This window comes from Lithobates pipiens, unplaced genomic scaffold (assembly GCF_037356315.1).
Source record: "Lithobates pipiens isolate NorthernLeopardFrog02 unplaced genomic scaffold, aLitPip1_a1.2 Scaffold_18, whole genome shotgun sequence".
Lineage (NCBI taxonomy): Eukaryota > Metazoa > Chordata > Amphibia > Anura > Ranidae > Lithobates > Lithobates pipiens.
In genome coordinates, this window is record NW_027507758.1 from 84,543,336 (window position 1) to 84,561,948 (window position 18,613).

Sequence of the window (18,613 nt, forward strand, 5' to 3'; positions counted from 1 at the left end):
GTAGTGTGGGAGAGGAAGAAGCAGCACAAGGAGCCAATTCAATGTGCTGAGTGTAATTAGCATACTGATAGCAGAAGACTGCAGAGTGACAGGGTGAGTGAGAAGACCTGTAAGTGAAAGTGGAAGTGTAGCAGAGTAGGATCACACACCCTTGCTAGACCGGGTTGTGATGTGTGGCAGAGCTGTGTACAAATCAAGACTGGATTAACAGGAATTAAAAAAATCCTTTGGCAGGTAAAACAGCTTTCATATATGTGTATCATTTGGGGAGGTCATATTTAAATTACAAAGCACATCACGAAGCCATTATATACAGCGTTACAATATCTTGTTAATGCCCACATGTTGTTTCGGTGTGTGCTGGTTAATTCTTTAATTATAAACAATTTCCTGTTTTTCTCCATAATCTTGTTTTGCGAGGAAAGTTATTGAATAACTGTTCTTTTCTGTGTAAACTCTCCCTTGAGAATAATCTATTAATCAGCTAATACTAACTTGTGAGTTGCATTTCATGACCTTAACTGTACAATAACCAATGGGCCAAAAGTCCAACTCCGATCACAAGCCAAACAGCCCAATATATTGTTACTTAGCAGTGGCGTAACTAGAACCTTCAGGGCCCCCAATGCAAGAAACCATGAAGGGCCCCCCTGAACCCCAGCCAGGGCCCTTCCCTCCGAGTCCGGCGGTGGAACTCCAGGGCGTGGTATCAGGTATGACCTTTGTGAGCCCCGTAGTTCCACCACTGGCATCAGTAGTTTTTTTTATTTTTAGGTGCCCCATTGGGGGACTGTCCCTAGGCAGCATGGGGTCCCCGTCCCCAGAAGAGATGAGGAGAACAGACATCGGACTGAGTGGCAATGCATGGAGCAGGAGAGGGGTACTCTGAGGAGCCGGCCGAGGACACAGGTCATGCGGGGAATGCACAACTAAAGAGCAGCCAGTGGGATAGTCGAGCATGGAGCTCTGCTAGTCACCCTCCACCACCCGTGTGCATGGTGCACTGGTACCCCTAGATGCCTATGCTGCTGCAGGCCATATGTAGAGGGGGCTGCATGGGCCCCCTGCAGCACAGGGCCCAGTTGCGGTCGCGACTGCTGCACCCCCTATAGTTACGCCCCTGTTACTTAGGTTCTGTATACCTAAACATACATAATCCTTCTTTCACTGAAATTCTGATCATCCCCTGCACAACAGATAAAATGGATATCAGGCTGATGGTAGAAGTGGCTTCACGCATTGCTAAAATGATGGAGAAGACAGAGGGCAATGGCTGAGACAAAGTCCTGTCCAAAGTTTTGGGGTTTTTTCATACACAAGAGTCTTTGGCAGTCCCTTGTTTCAGGGATGTGTCACAAGAAAAAGTGACACTTACAAAAACAATTGTAGGCTAAGAAGATACACTATATTGTCAAAAGTATTGGGGCACATTAACCTGCCAATGGCATCCCAGTCTTAGTTTGTAGAGTTCAATATTGAGTTGGCCCACCCTTTGCAGCTTTAACGGCTTCAACTCTTCTGGGAAGGCTGTCCACAAGGTTTAGGAGTGTGTCTATGGGAATGTATGACCATTCTTGCAGAACGGCATTTGTGAGGTCAGACACTGATGTGGACGAGTAGGCCTGGCTCACAGTCTCCGCTCTAACTGATCCAAAAGGTGTTCTATCGTGTTGAGGTCAGGACTCTGTGCAGCTGTGAGTGTGTTGGCCCCTCCCACCTGCATCATCTCCTCCCTCCATCTTGTCCATACTCATCCCAATCACTCACACTGAATGCAGGCCTCTGTCCCTGACAGCAGGAAAGTGACGTGGCAAGTGACAATCGGCAACAAATGACAGGTGACATGGCAAGTGGCAATCTGTATCTGGTGGCAGATGGCATGGCAAGTGACAATCTGCAACGTGTGGCAGGTGACGTGGCAAGTGACAATCTGCAACGTGTGGCAGGTGACGTGGCAAGTGACAGTCCGCAACGTGTGGCAGGTGACGTGGAAATCCGTATCTGGTGGCAGATGACGTGGCAAGTGACAATCTGCAATGTGTGGCAGAGGACGTGGCAAGTGACAGTCCGCAACGTGTGGCAGGTGACATGGCAAGTGGCAATCCGTATCTGGTGGCAGATGACGTGGAAATCCATATCTTGTGGCAGATGACATAGCAAGTCACAATCTGCAAGGTGTGGCAGGTGACGTGGCAAGTGACAATCTGCAACGTGTGGCAGGTGACGTGGCAAGTGACAGTCCGCAACATGTGGCAGGTGACGTGGAAATCCGTATCTGGTGGCAGATGACGTGGCAAGTGACAATCTGCAACGTGTGGCAGAGGAAGTGGCAAGTGATAGTCCGCAACACGTGGCAGGTGACGTGGCAAGTGACAATCCACATCTGGTGGCAGGTGACACACTCGGGGCTCTCACTGATTCTGCATTATGGTGAGTTGAAACATTTCATTTTATATAACATTCTATATAGCAATGTAATAATATAAATAATGCGCTTCCAACATCTTGACACTATATTAACCATGGTGCCGGGATGATTGAAACGCTAACACCAGCCATGTCCCCGATAAATTGCCCTCAAAAAAACGTATTTTCTGGCAGTGCACCTCCCGAGACTAGACTCTTGTTCCGCCCCCTGCTACCCCATCTTGCAGAATAAACTTCATAACGCCTTGGTGTAGTTTTAGGGTATTTCCTTTGCATATCATTATTAGCCAACAAACAATAACTAGCGCTGTGACCCCCCCCCTTTTTACAAAGCACTTGAACGTTGGTCTCCCTGCATAGGCCCTTCTCTGAGCATATAGCGCTGGAGACTCACATTGCTGCATAACATTACTATGATTGGAATGAACAGATTTTACGTTTTCATTGTCTGAGTATTCACTAGCAATGGACTCGTCAGAAGTCTCCACTGTTTCAACCCCTGAATCACTTTCAAGCGCAATTACCACACTTTTATTTAAATACTTCTCATTCAGATCTCCAACATTGATTCCCACCATAACAACATCACTTGCGGCAACACTAGCATTTGGATTTTCTACACATTGCTCCAGAGCCTCTATCTTTGCTATGCACTGAGAATGTGTGGCCTCTAATTCATTCTCAGTCACTGTACAATGTGATCACGAACATCTGTATCTTCCTTTGCAGCCATTGTTAATATATTCTTAGTTACACTTTGTACCTGCTCCAAAAATAGCTTTCTCTCAGTACACCAGTGTCCTTCTTTCGCTATAGCAAAGTCTTTCATTTTCAATAACATGCATACAACATTGGTCATCTTGGCTTTCCTGCCTTTTTTCAAAGACTTTTTATGTTTTATCTGATCATTATGAATATTACATTGTCTCAATAACTCAGCAAATTGGTGCGTTAAAGCATTTTCTGCCACAGTGTCAAAATTAATACAGGCATGTCTCTTAACAAAATCTTCAATGACCCCGATTGACTTGCTAATTACTCTACACTGAAAGTTGTTTAACCAGTCTATACAGCAGCTACAAGCACAAGACACACAAAGACACAGGCACACAGATAAAGCTGTTTAAAAGCTAACACTGACTTGTAGTTCCACAGCAGGAGACATGCACACTCTCAATCAATGCCTTACTGCCTCTGTATTACCATTCATTTTTAGCCCTATTATCTCAGAACGCAGACCACATTGAACTTTTATAGGAACAAAGAGCTATTTCATTCTCACGTGGGAAAATTCATACAGTTGATAACTAATAATTTCCCTATATACAGGCCCCGTACTACACCATGAGACCTCCCCCCACCCAACCAAATTACACGGGGAGGCTCCCCACCAAACATTACACACTACATATATTATATTGTACATTACACACACCTGCACTATATACAATTCATTGTACATTACACACGCCTGCACTATTTACACTATATTACACACATCTGCACTATATACACTATATTGTACATTACACACTCCTGCACTATATATACTATATTCTACATTACACACACCTGCACTATATACACTATATTGCACATTACACATCCCTGCACTATATAAACTATATTACACAAACCTGCACTATATACACTATATTGCACATCATACCTGCACTATATACAGTATATTGCACATTACACACGCCTGCACTATATGGCTACACCCACTGTTCACCGCTGTGCATGCCGCATTACTACTCCCGTAGGGCACACAGTGGTGTCCCAGATATTTTACAATCTCATTTCTCATATCAATCTCATGCTACAAAATACAAAAAAAAATGGCAAGACCTGCTGAAGTGTTCAGGTTTGGCTCAAAGAAAAGGTGGCAACCCTATCCCCCAGGGCATTATCAAAAATTTTATACATGTGACCCAGCCAGTTCTTTTTATTCTTATTACACTTTGCGTGTTAAAGCTGCATGTCATCAACTTGAACTTAATCACAAAAAATAAGAAACAAACCCTGTTGTACAGGAGACTCATAAACATATCAGAAGCAGGGTATGTACGGGGCAGTAATTAACCACTTCACTCCTGACCCATAGTCAAATGACATCCGCAGATGGGATCTTCCATCCTGGGCGGGCATCATATGATGTCCACTGCTTATCGCCACCCCTGCAGGGGCCCACAGCGCAGCGATCTGCGATGAGGCTTGTCCCTCAGACACACGCAGTCCATCCGTGTAATAAAGGGGACTTGTCACCACTCATCAAAGTACCTGTGACCACCCATCAAAGTACCCGAGTATCTGTCACAGCCCGTTTCAGTACCTGTCACAGTTAATCTGAGTACCCAAGTACCTGAGTACATGTCACAGTTCATCTGATTACCTGAGTACCTGTCACAGTTCATCCGAGTACCCGAGTACCTGCCACAGTCCATCTGAGTACCTGTCACAGTTCATCTGAGTAGCTGAGTACCCGTCATAGTTCATCTGAGTACCTGTCACAGTCCATCTGCTTACCCGAGTACCTGAGCACCTGCCACAGCCCATCTGAGTACCTGAGTACCTGTCACAGCCCATCTGTGTATCTGTCACAGTTGATCTGAGTACCTGTCACAGCCCATCTGAGTACCCAAGTATCTGACTACCTGTCACAGTTAATCTGAGTACTTTAGTACCTGCCACAGCCCATCTGATTACCTGTCACAGCCCATTTGAGTACCTGTCACAGCTGATCTGAGTACCTCTCACTGCCCTTCAGAGTACCTGTCACCACCCATTAGAGTACCCAAGTATCTATCTGTAGCCCATCAGAGTAACCGATTACCTGTCACCAGCCCATCAGAGTACCTAAGTACCTGTCACCAGCCCATCAGAGTAACCGAGTACCTGTCACCAGCCCATCAGAGTAACCGAGTACCTGTCACCAGCCCATCAGAGTAACCAAGTACCTGTCACCAGCCCATCAGAGTACCCGAGTCTGCAGCTCATCGGGTTACCTGAGTACCTATCTGCAGCGCATCAGAGTACCTATCTGCAGCCCATGCCTCATAGAATATATGTTGGGGTGTTTGCTTTCCAAAATGTGGTCATTTTGTGGGTAATTCCACTGTCCTGGTGCTCAAGGACCTTCAAAATTGTGATAGGTAGGAATGAAATGAGATGAGTAATTTATGCTCCTAGCACGCCTGAAGGTACTACTTGTTGGGCCTCCGTATGTGGACTGGCTGCATAAAAGTCTCACACATGTGGTATCGCCATGCTCAGGATGAGTAGTAGAATGTGTTTTGGGGTGTCATTTTTGCTATATACATTAGACTGAAGACTTGTGTAAAAAAATTAACTGTTTAAAAGACTCATAATGCTTCATAGAATATACGTTGGGGCGTTAGCTTTCCAAAATGTGGTAATTTTGTGGGTAATTCCATTGTCATGGTGCTCCAGGACCTTCAAAAGTGTAAAAGGTCGTTTTGTAATTTATGCTCCTAGAATGCCTTACGGTGCTCCCTGCATGTTGGGCCTCTGTATGTGGACATGCTGTGTAAAAGTCTCACACCTGTGGTATCGCCACACTCAGGATGAGTAGCAGAATATATTTTGGGGTGTAATTTTTGCTATATACATGCTTACAAACTGACCAATTGTGGCAAAAAAATTACAACTTCAAAAAACTCACCATGTCTCTTTCTAACTACCCTTTACTGTCTACTTTTTGGAAAGGGGTCATTTGGGGGGTATTTGTACTTTCCTGACATTTCAGGGCCTCAAGAAATTAGGCCATCAGTACATCAGGTGTGATACATTTTCAATGCACACTGTGTGGGAACGGACCTGTCAGAGCGCAGATCTCCCCTATGGGGGATCGGATGAAGACGGACCGTAGAGTTCGTCTTCACCCAATTTGATCCGCAGACGGATGGAAAAATAGGTTTTTCCTCTGTCACACTTTTTCAGATTGCAGCGGGTCAGATGACAGTGGACATGTCACCGCTGACATCTGTCCCTCCATCGACCTCTATGGAGTGTCCGTTCATGTCCGCCTAAAAAAACTGACAGGTGGACCTGAACGGATCGTTCGTGTGAAAGGAGCCTATAACTTTCACAGAGACTAAATAATATCCACTAATTTGGGTTATTTTTTACCAAAGAGATGTAGCAGTATACATTTTGGCCCAAATTTATGAACAAAAATGACTTATTTGCAAAATGTTATCATAGAAACGAAAAAAAGTGTTTCCTGACAGACTCCATGACAGACTATGTTTGGGTTAACCCCGCCTCCTCCTAAATGCTATAGGACCCCATACCCATAAATTTGAACTCACCGCTGGGGACTGCGTTCCTTTTTTGTTCTCCTCATGGACCTACATTTTAGTTTGTTGCTTGGCATCCAGTCAGGATGACTCCGGAATTCTGGCATACCATCTATGCGGGGCAAGTTCAGGGCCCAGCCAGCGAGTGGCTGTTTAGGCACAAGATACCCCAATGGTGGATGGAAGGTTGCCTCTGTATGCCTGAGATGGACGTCTGACAAGCAAATTGGCTGGCAATTTTATTTTTATTCTCAATGGCAGCGTTTTTGTTTCTCTGTGTCTTGTCTTCCTACACCTGTAAGCCTTGTAGATGCCTCTCATGGCATCTGGAGCGCTTTTGCTTTCCAAGACGCCGCAGCATTTCCAGGTTTCCTCTGTAACACCAAGGCTTGGCTCCCGCATGCACAGAGTGCCCAGCGATTGCACAGGCTCCATTTGGCAGCCCTCCACGGTGCAGGCACAAGGTGGGGAGGTGGTGATGCCACTCGGGCAGGGATTTAAAAACCTAGCCAAGTTGGGAATTCCTGAGGGGCTGCGAGCGACAGCTTCCCCGAGCCTGGAATTGCACGGGACAAGGTGAGCCTATCCTTAACCAGTTCCCAACCAGCGCACGCCGATGTACGTCGGCAGAATGGCACAGGCAGGCAAATGGGCGTAACTGTACGTCCCTTTAAATTTGCCGCCCTGCCTGCGGCGCGCTCCCGTGCTGGTCGGGACCCCGGTGAGTCCGGTCGCGGGTCCCGTGGACTCAATCGCCGCGGGCATACCCGCGATCGTCTCACGGGGCGGCCGAATTAAGAAATGCCGTTGTAAACAGCATTTCTGCATTCTGCCTAGCAACTAGTGACGCTGATCTCTGCTCCATGTGATTGGAGCAGAGATCAGTGTTCACTAAATGAAAGCCCAGCCCCCAACAGTTAGTAACACAACCCTAGGAACACTTAACCCCTACACTGCCACCCCTTCACTGTCAGTGTCATTTACACAGGAATCACTGCATTTATATAGCAGTGATTGCGGTATAAATGACAATGGTCCCAAAAATGTGTCAAAAATGTCCGATGTGTCCGCCATAATGTCGCAGTCACAATAAAAATTGCTGATCGCCGCCATTACTAGTAAAAATTTTTTTTATAAAAATGCCATAAAACTATCCCCTATTTTGTAAACGCTATAACTTTTGCGCAAACCAATCAATAATCTCTTATTGCGATTTTTTTTTTTACCAAAAATATGTAGAAGAATACGTATCGGCCTAAACTGAGGGAAAAAAATTGTTTTTATATATTTTTGGGGGATATTTATTATAACAAAAAGTAAAAAATAATGCGTTTTTTTCTAAATTGTCGCTCTATTTTTGTTTATAGCGCAAAAAATAAAAACTGCAGAGGTGATCAAATCCCACCAAATGAAAGCTCTATTTGTGGGAAAAAAAGGACGTCAATTTTGTTTGGGAGCCACGTTGCACGACAGCGCAATTGTCAGTTAAAGCGACGCAGTGCAGAATCGCAAAAAGTGGTCTGGTCTTTGGCCAGCAAAATGGTCCGGTCTGTAAGTGGTTAAATGGGAAGTTTTAAAGAAAAATAAATCTTTTTTTTTTTTTTCCCCTTACTTGTTCCAGTCTACTCTAGGATACATGTGTATTTCTGCCTTCTGGTTTGCCTTTCCATCCAGGGGTCAGGGACAGGTCACCACCTTCGTGCGGCCAGCCCTCATGCACAAGGTGTGTGCAGATGAGGGGGAGGGGCTGAGATTCCTTTTATTTCGTTAAAATTCATTTTTACGCCAGATCTCGTCTCTCCCCCCTTTTTTTTTGCCTTCGTCCAGCCCTTCCAGATCAGACCTCCAAATCATGGTACAGGACGACAGAGACCTTACTAAGCCACAACATCACCACTCATCATCCAGGTACCGATGTGATTCTCCATCCAGGACCCAACAGCAGAGTAGATGTTCCCATTCCTCCTCCAGTCACCGCACTCACCGCCATGACAGCCGCTCTGATCGCAGAGCCTGCTGGGGATGTGGAACACGAGTTCCAGAGGGCAAGTCACTGTGTGACTCATGTTTTGCGCGGGCGGTTGGAGAAAAAGAGACAGAAAACCAACAGATGGAGTCTCTTGTCAAGCCTATTGATGCCCTTCTGGCAAAGTAGGTCCACGCCGTAGCTGTAATTCGGCTATAGCGCAGATCTGAAGCAGTTAAACTTCTCCACAACTTTATCCCTGACCTGTTTGGTGTGTTCATCATCCTTCATGATGCTGTTTGCTCACTAAGGTTCTCTAACAAACCTCTGAGGGCTTCATAGAACAGCTGTATTTATACCGAGATTAAATTACACACAGGTGGACTCTGTTTACTAATTAGGTGCCTTCTGAAGGCAATTGGTTACACTAGATTTTAGTTACGGGTATTCGAGTAAAGGGGTCTAAATACAAAGGCACACCACACTTTTCAGATATTTATTTGTTAACAGTTTGGAAAACCATTAATCATTTTCCTTCCACTTCATAATTATGTGCCAATTAGTGTTGGTGTATCACATAAAATTCCAATAAAATACATTTAGGTTTTTGGTTGTAACATGACAGAATGGTGAAAATTTTAAGGGTTACGAATACTTTTTCAAGGCACTGCATATATATCTATACAGTATCTCACAAAAGTGAGTACACCCCTCCCAGTCTTGTAATTATTTTATTATATCTTTTCATGTGACAACACTGAAGAAATTACACTTTGCTACAATGTAAAGCAGTGAGTGTACAGCTTATAATATTAGTATAATAATAGTGTAAATTTGCTGTTGTCTCAAAATAACTCAACACAGCCATTAATGTCTAAACCGCTGGAAACAAAAACGAGTACACGCCTAAGTGAAAATGTATGAATTGGGCCCACAGTGTCAATACTTTGTGTGGCCACCATGGAGTTCATCAGAGCTTCACAGGTTGCCACTGAAGTCCTCTTCCAATCCTCCATGACGACATCACAAAGCTGGTGGATGTTAGAGACCTTGCGCTCCTCCACCTTCTGTTTGAGGATGGCCCACAGATGCTTAATCGCGTTTAGGTCTGGAGACATGTTTGGCCAGTCCATCACCTTTACCCTCAGCTTCTTTAGCAAGGCAGTGCATCAGGGGCTAAGTCCTCACCCCACACTATATAAGGCTGCTTACATGGTGGCCGTATGTAGTGTGATACGTGGAGGAGATTGAGAGCTATATTAGGCAGGTTAATTAGTGGTGTGTTAGCAGTGTATTAATATGTGTATGTATATATATATATATATATATATATATATATACATATATATATATATATATATATATATATATATATATATATATATATATACACACACACACACATACACAGTAAAACCTTGGTTTGAGAGTAACTTGGTTTGAGAGCGCTTTGCAAGACAAGCAACATTTTTTCATAAATTTTGACTTGATATACAAGTAGCCTCAAGTCACAACTGAGTATAAAAGAGAGGAGAGGCGCTTCTAAGTGTGGCAATATGGTTACATTTAATGAAGGTACAACATTTAGAACTCTCATGGTTGATGATTAAAACAGGCATATCTTAGTATGCAGGCATCTCGGGTAAAGCTGTCCACATAAACCATCCTCCACACCACCATTGACATCATCTCTTCCACACTGCGCTGCACAAGCTCTTCAAGCCTTGCTTTCAGATTGCTTTACTGCAAGGTAGTCTTCCCGGTCACGATTATAGATTGACAGAGGTGAGAGCCGGCGGTGCGGAAGACGGTCTACTGTATGTGGACAGCTTTACCCCAGATGCCTGCATACTTAGATGTGCAGTTTTAATCATCAACCATATGAGTTGCAAAATGTTGGAACTTCATTCATTGTAACCATATTGTTTAACTCTCTCTTGTCTTTTATACCCTGTAGGTCCTGCTGGATTTTGCTTCTAATCCCCTTGTGGAGGCTGCCATTTTTAAATGGACATTTTATGGTTACACAATCTATCACAATGCTATGATCTTTTTATATGGACTATAAACTGAAAGACCTATGAATAAATAGTTGTGGAACAAATCATCTGAGTTTCCATTATTTCTTATGGGGAAATTTGCTTTGATATATAAGTGCTTTGGATTACAAGCATGTTTCCGAAACGAATTATGCTCGCAATCCAAGGTTTTACTATATATATATATATATATATATATATATATATATATATATATATATATATATAGTGCATTCAGTGCAGACTATATATACAGTACAGGCAGTCTAGTGTGTATATATATATATATATATATATATATATATATATATATATATATATATACAGTATACAGTGCAGTCAGTGCAGAGTATAAATAATAATATAATATAATAATAATAAAGTACATTGAAGTGGGTAGGGGAACCCTATGACAGAATTAACTGATTCCCGACCGTCTCCTGCACATATACGTCGGCAGAATGACATGGCTGGGCAAAGTAACGTACCCGTACGTTACTTTTAATTCACCGTCGTGCGCGCACGCACCAAGAGCTCCGTGACCGTGGTCCCAGGTCCCGCAGACTCGATCGCGGTGGGGATACCCGCGATCATGTCACAGAGCTCAAGAACGGGGAAATCTAAACAGCATCTCCCCATTCTGCCTAGTGACATTACACCGATCGTCTGCTCCCTGTCATCGGGAGCAGCGATCAGTGTCACACACAGCCACGCCCCCATACAGTTAGAAACATGCCCCTAGGAACACTTAACCCCTTCACTGCCAGCGACATTTTTACAGTAATCAATGCAATTTTATAGCATCGATTGCTGTATTAATGCCAATGGTCCCAAAAATGTGTCAAAATTGTGCGATGTGTCCACCAAAATGTCGTAGTCATGATAAAAATCGATGATCACCGCCATTACTAGTAAAAAAATTAAAAATGAATAAAAATGCCATAAAACTATCCCCCTATTTTGTAGACGCTATAACTTTTGCGCAAATCAATCAATAAAGGCTTATTCCAATTTTTTTACCAAAAATATGTAGAAGAATAAGTTTTGGCCTAAACTGAGGGAAAAAAAAGGTTTTTTATATATTTTTGGGGGATATTTATTTTAGCAAAAAGTAAACTTTTTTTGTTTGTAGCCCAAAAAATAAAAACCGCAGAGGTGATCAAATATCACCAAAAGAAAGCTCTATTTGTGGGAAAAAAAGGAAACAAGTTTTGTTTGGGAGCCATGTCGCACGACTGCGCAATTGTCAGTTAAATCGACGCAGTGCCGAATCGCAAAAAATGCTCTGTCAGGAAAGGGGTAAATCCTTCCGGGGCTGAAGTGGTTAAGAAAAAACCAGCATGGGGTCCCCCCCAAAACCCATGCCAGTCCCTTTGGGTCTGGTATAGATTTTAAGGGGAACTCCATGCCAAAACAATTAAAGAAAAACAGCGTGGGGCCCCCCAAAATTCATACCAGGCCCTTTGGGTCTTGCATAGATTTCAAGGGGAACTCCACGGCAAAATTTAAAAAACAAATTGGCGTGGGGTACCCATTGAAACCCATACCAGACCCTTATCTGAGCAAGTAGCCAGCAAGGCCAGGAAAGGGGGGGGTAAGCGAAACATACCAGGCTGATTGCCCTCAACATGGGGAGAGTGCTCTGGGGTCCCCCCAAAGCACCTTGTCCCCATGTTGATGGGTACAAAGCCTCTTCCCGATAACCCTGGCCATTGGTTGTCGGGGTCTGTGGGAGTTCATTTAACAAGGGGCCCCTAGATCCCGCCACCCCATGTGAATGGTTATCGGGTACATTGTACCCCTAACCATTCACCAAAAAAAGTGTCAAAAACTAAAAACAGACATTTTTTGAAAATTCCTTTATTGAAAAAGAAAAGTGTCCCGTGATATCCATCCATCTTCAATCATGCCTGACAGACCTGAAAAATAGAAAAAAAAAAGTTCTGCCTCGATGGGAAGCCTCCCGGCAACTGCGGTCTCTTGGTTGTGACGTTCCATTGATACATGTCCCCTAGGGCAGTACCCGGGTCCCCATACACTTTTTATGGTAATAACTTGCATATAAGCCTTTAAAATGATCACTTTTGATTTTATATATATATATATATATATATATATATATATATATATATATATATATATTCAGTGGAAGTATTGTTGATTGTTGAAGTATTTGCGCCGCCCTTACTTGTCTATGTATTTACTGCAACTTATAACATCCAAGTGAAAGATACCAACGTGTCATAAAAAAAAAATCAAAAACAGAATCACTGAGTTGGAAAAAGAATCACCCCCCCCCCCCCCCCCCTTGTGTCAGTATTTTGTTGAACCACCTTTTGCTTTAATTACAGCCTTTAGTCTTCTGGAATATGTCTCTAATAACTTTGCTCATCTAGACTTTGCAATATTTGCCCAATCTTCTTTGTAGACCTGCTCAAGTTCAGGTACATTTTTGTTGGTGACCATTTTTGGACTGCCGTCTTCAAGTCATTCCACAGATTTTCAATGGGGTTTAAATCTGGGCTCTGATAAAGCAATGCAAGGACATTCACCTTTTTCTCATTCAATCACCTTATGGACATTTTTGCCATGTGCTTTGGGTCACTGTCATGTTGGAAGGTAAACTTTCTTCCCATTGACAATTTTCTGGCAGAGGGCAGCAGATTTTCCTCAAGAATTTGATGGTATTTTTCTTCTATCCTGAAGTGCTCCAGTCCCTGCTGCTGAAAATCACCCTCATAACAGAATATGACCACCTCCATGCTTTCCTGTAGTAATGGTGTTATTTTGATGGTGAGCTGTATTGGATTTCTACCAGACATTTTGTTTGGTATTGAGGCCAAATAATTTAATTTTAGTCTCATCTGACCGCCTTAAACGCACCTTGAGGATTCTGAGGCCACATGGAAAAAGGTGTTGTGGTCATAATATTGAATTATTTGGCCTCAACACCAAGCAATATGTCTAGCATAAATCCATCCAAATAACACAATTCCTTCAGTAAAGCACAGAGGTGGAAATGTACTGTTATGTGGGTGTTTTTTTGCAGTAGGAACTGGAGCACTTGTCAGGATAGAAGAAAAATGGATGGGGTAAAATACCGTCAAATTCTTGAGGAAAATCTGCCTTCTTCTGCCAGAAAGTTGTCAATGGGAAGAAGATTTACCGTCCAACATGCTTGCCCTGATGAAACTCACGTCATGTGTTGGTGTTTCAATGTCATCTGATCCAGCCTCACCTGCATCTGCCCCATCAATTGATCAACTCTCAGCACATGCAGCCACCTGCTTTCATGGCGTGCACCAAGCTGTCTGAGCTCTGAAGATTTGAGAAGTGTTATCAGCATCTTATACACTTCCACTTCTGCATTAGCCCTCATGCTGATCCTCTGACCTGGCAGTCTGTGGAACTCTGAAAGAGACTTTACTGGTGGCCCACTACCTACATGAACAGATCCATCAGTGAGGAAGGAGCATTAGTGCAGCCTTAGGTGAGTTTGTTACAGGGACTCATTTCCCGTTATTTTCATCCTTACTGTACTGCCTCTTCCACTGCCGAGTGGATGTCCCCTCACCTTCACATATCAGGCTGTAATATCAACAGTAAAGCTCCTACACACGATCAGATTTTACAATAGGAAATGTTCGATATCAGGCTGTTGGCGGAAAATTCGACCCTGTGTATGCTGTATCGGACATTTGTTGCTGGACTTTCCGCCAGCATGTCTTAAAATTTTCAGGCAACAAATGTGTGTTGTCGGATTTTCCGATCATGTGTACACAAGTCCGCCGGACAAAAGTCCAAAGTACAAACACGCATGCTTGGTAGCAGAAGCGGTCGGTCTTGTAAACTAGCGCTCGTAACGGAGAATTAATATTTGTGACGTGGCAAATTATGAAATCTCCAAATGCAGTGCACAATTCTCTTCATCTTTAATGGGATAATAATGAAGCTGCTTTGCCTGTGATACTGATGGAGTTATTGCAAACTAAGTTTCAAAGGCTTTTTTTTCTAGTAATATCAAGAATAATATTATTAGTTTTTTTTTGTTTTGTTTTTTTTGTGCAATTTACCACAACACTATTATCCCATAGTTTATAAGATCAAAGCTACAACTATGTTGGTGTCCCTTGTCAATTTTACTTTGTATTTTGTAAAATGTAACTGCCTACTCCCAAACTGTCATTTGAAATAAAACACATAGCCAAGTATTATTCTCTACAATTTTTTTATTGTGCATTAAAAAGCAAACAAATTAAATTAGACATGCTATCTGCCAATAGAATTTAACCAAAAAGTGCATTCTATGCATCCAAAAATATAGAAATTATACCAAATTAAATCATTATTCAGCCGAAAAAAAAAAATTCAAAGCAATAACTCCAAAGCCAATAATAAATAACACGTTATCTCATCCGATTCCGCAACATGTCTGTTCGTAATTGTTGGCCAACATTTGTGTGACTGTGTGTATGGAAGACAAGTTTGAGCCAACACCCTTCGAACAAAAATTTCACGGTTTTGTTGTCGGAAAGTTTGATTGTGTGTACGGGGTTTTAATGTCTTCTGCCTCTGTTCCTCTGTCAGCTTTGGTACATGCTAATTTATCTGATCCTTCACCTTCCATTAAGCACCTGCAGGCATTTGTTTAATCAACAAGCAGTCCACACAATACGGGCTTATTGGTTCCCCTCGTTGTTTTCAAGGACTATTTTTGATGTGTCTAAACCAGGGATCTCAAACTGGTGGCCCTCCAGCTGTTGCAAAACTACAAGTCCCATGAGGCATTGCAAGGCTGACAGTTACAATCGTGGTTCCCACAGGCAGAGGCATTATGGGACTTGTAGTTTGTAGTTTTTTGTCTAAACCATTGGTCTAGCTAGATTCATAATTGTTTCAGCAATTCCTTGGACATCAGTGCTTTCAACTTAGAGCCTCAATCCTGCATATGGTTGCCTGCTGGTATGATGATAGTGGGTAATGCATGTGAGCCTGGGTCTTTTTCTTTGTTTTTAACACTATTGACAATGGTGTCTTTAATGGTTTTTACTGTAGTGTGGTGAATGTTGCATTTTTGTGAAAATCATATTAATAAATATTTTCTATTTTTGTGACTATTACACTTCTGTGTGTTTCCCTTTGGAGTTAATCTCTCTTGGTATATTTCTATATCCAAGTCCGCCCCTCCTTTTCAGCCTGTTACTGAACTGCGGGATCACCCTTCAATAGGGGTGAGTCAGTGAATTTTCACTTCTAATTTAATCAAGTGTTGCTTTTCCCTGTTTTAACCCATTCATTACAGTCCAACATGGCAATGACCCAAAGCACACAGCAAAAATGACCACACAGTGGTTGAAGGAGGATAAAAAGGTGAATGTCCTTGCATGGCTTAGTCAGAGACCAGACACAAATCCCATTGAAAATCTGTGGAATGACTTGAAGACTGCAGTCCACAGTCACCATCAAATTTAACTGAATTTGAGTAGGTCTGCAAAGAAGAGTGGGCAAATATTGCAAAGTCTAGATGTGCAAAGTTAGTAGAGACATAGCCCAACAGACTAAAGGCTGTAATTAAAGCAAAAGGTGGTCCAACAAACCACTGACACAAGGGGGTGATCCCTTTTCCATCTCAGTGATTTATTATTATTTTTTTTTTTATTCTGACATGTTGGTGTTATATCTTTCACTTGGATGTTATAAGGTTGCACTAGTAAATAGAGCTGGATAAAACAAGAACAAAAACTCAACTTCTTTGGTCGACCATGGGGAGGCCTGTTCTGAGTGGAACCTGTCCTGTTAAACCGCTGTATCGGCTTGGTCACCGTGCTGCAGCTCAGTTTTAGGGTCTTGACAATCTTCTTATAGCCTAGCCTTAGGCCATCTTTATGTAGAGCAACAATATTTTTTTTCAGACCCTCAGAGTTTTTTGCCATGAGGTGCCATGTTGAACTTCCAGTGACCAGTATGAGAGAGTGAGAGGGATAACACCAAATTTAATATACCTGCTCCCCATTCACACCTGAGACCTTGTAACGAGTCATATGACACCGGGAGGGAATCCAGCTAATTGGACCCAATTTGGACATTTTCACATTTTATTATTATTATACAGGATTTATATAGCTCCAACAGTTTGCGCAGTGCTTTACAACATGCGGGCAGACAGTACACTTACAATACAAATCAATACAGGAGGGACTAGAGGGCCCTGCTCATTAGAGCTTACAATCTAGAAGGGTGTACTCACTTTTGCCAGCAGTTTAGACATAAATGGCGGTGTGTCAGGGGAGTGGCCTAGACATGGCTGAGTGAAATCGCAACTTGAGGAAGCTCCCGGCCCGACCCTGCCTTTCCCGGCTAATTTGACCATTTAACACCAGTATGCTATCGGCAAAATGGAGCGGGACAAGAGCATCTACCCGGGCAACCCATTCCAGCATCTCCAAAGGCACAATACAGCAGTATTTTCTGCAACTTCATAGACTCTCCCCAGGCGAGAGAGTGGTGGCTCCATGCGACTCCCCACAGGAGACCCAGGCCTCAGACACGAGGCCTCCATCTCCGGGCCCCCTCTTGGCTACACCAGACTGTTTCCCAGAGACTTTCGGCCAGAGATGTATCCCACACCACAACTACCGGGAGTGAGCCAGCTAGATCAGGATATTCGGTCTCTACTGCAGGCACTTCCCACTAGGACAGACATTGAAGCTCTGATCCTCAGGCTGGAAGAAACAGACGAGACATGCAGGAGGTCAGGGAAGACATGACCACACTTACCAATAGAGTAGCAACAGGCGAAATGTCACTCTCTATCCTGACAAACTAGGTGTTGGCCCTGGAGCAATCTTGAGATGCTCAACGTGACAGGACCATAACACTACAGCTTCACCTCGAGGAAATTGAAGACAGAAGCCGCTGCAACAATCTGCGGCTCCGAGGTCTCTCAGAAGCCACCAGAGCAGAGAACCTCCGAGAGACGTAGCATTCTTCCGCGGGGTCTTGGAGACCCCCTCTGCGACAATAGAAATCAACAGAGTGCACAGAGCCTTGGGCCCCAGGTCTCCAGACCCCTCCAGACCACGAGATGTGGTGTGCAGATTACACCACTACACTCAGAAGGAAGGCATACTGTGGAACGCATGGGTACAGGGAGATGTGTTTGATGGAGCTCCCGTCCGGATCCTACCAGATCTCTCCTGGGTGACACTCTAGGCTATATGTATATGGGCATAGACTGGGGTTACACCTGGCCACTGGAAAGATATATGTGTTATATAAGAGATAATTCAGCGTCACTTTGTATTGGAAATTACTCAGGCCAGGCGTACCCCCAGTCTTTGCCCATATACATATAGCCTAGAGAATGTACATCTTTTTATATTGCATGCGTGACCTTAAAATGATGCCCCCCCCCCTAAAAAAAGTTATGCGGACGCCCATGACAGCAACACCTCTCCGCCATCATTTAGACCAGGTGGGCTTCGTCCCACTCAGAGAAGCTAGGGACAACAACTAAAGATCTTAATCTACTCCATGTAGCCAACACCACTAAAACCCCATGTGTTTTTCTAGGGATGCTGAAAAGGCCTTTGTGTTCTCGGTCCTGCAGTATATAGGTCTGAGAAGCAAGATGGTGAATTGGATTATGTCCATTTACTTCGGCCCGTTGGCCAGGATCAGGGCTAATGGGGTTTTATCAGAACCCTTCAAGATCATAACGGGACTAGACACTGATGCCCCCTGTCACCCCTCCTGTTTGCCCTGTCCCTGGAGCCTTTTTTGTGTCATGTGCGGCTAAACTCGGATGTCACAGGTATTAGTGTGGGAAACTCGCAACAAAAAGTATCAGCATATGCAGA

At 43.4% G+C, this 18,613-nt stretch overlaps 1 protein-coding gene across 1 annotated transcript in view; it reads left to right on the forward strand.

The window, feature by feature from the left end:
- Positions 1-584: 584 nt before the first annotated feature.
- XDH (xanthine dehydrogenase) overlaps positions 585-18,613 on the forward strand; it is a 166,728-nt gene continuing 148,699 nt past the window's right edge. The window contains exon 1 of the mRNA XM_077485875.1: positions 585-713. The gene's annotated coding sequence lies outside the window, so the exon portion shown is untranslated. The remainder of the gene's footprint in view (positions 714-18,613) is intronic.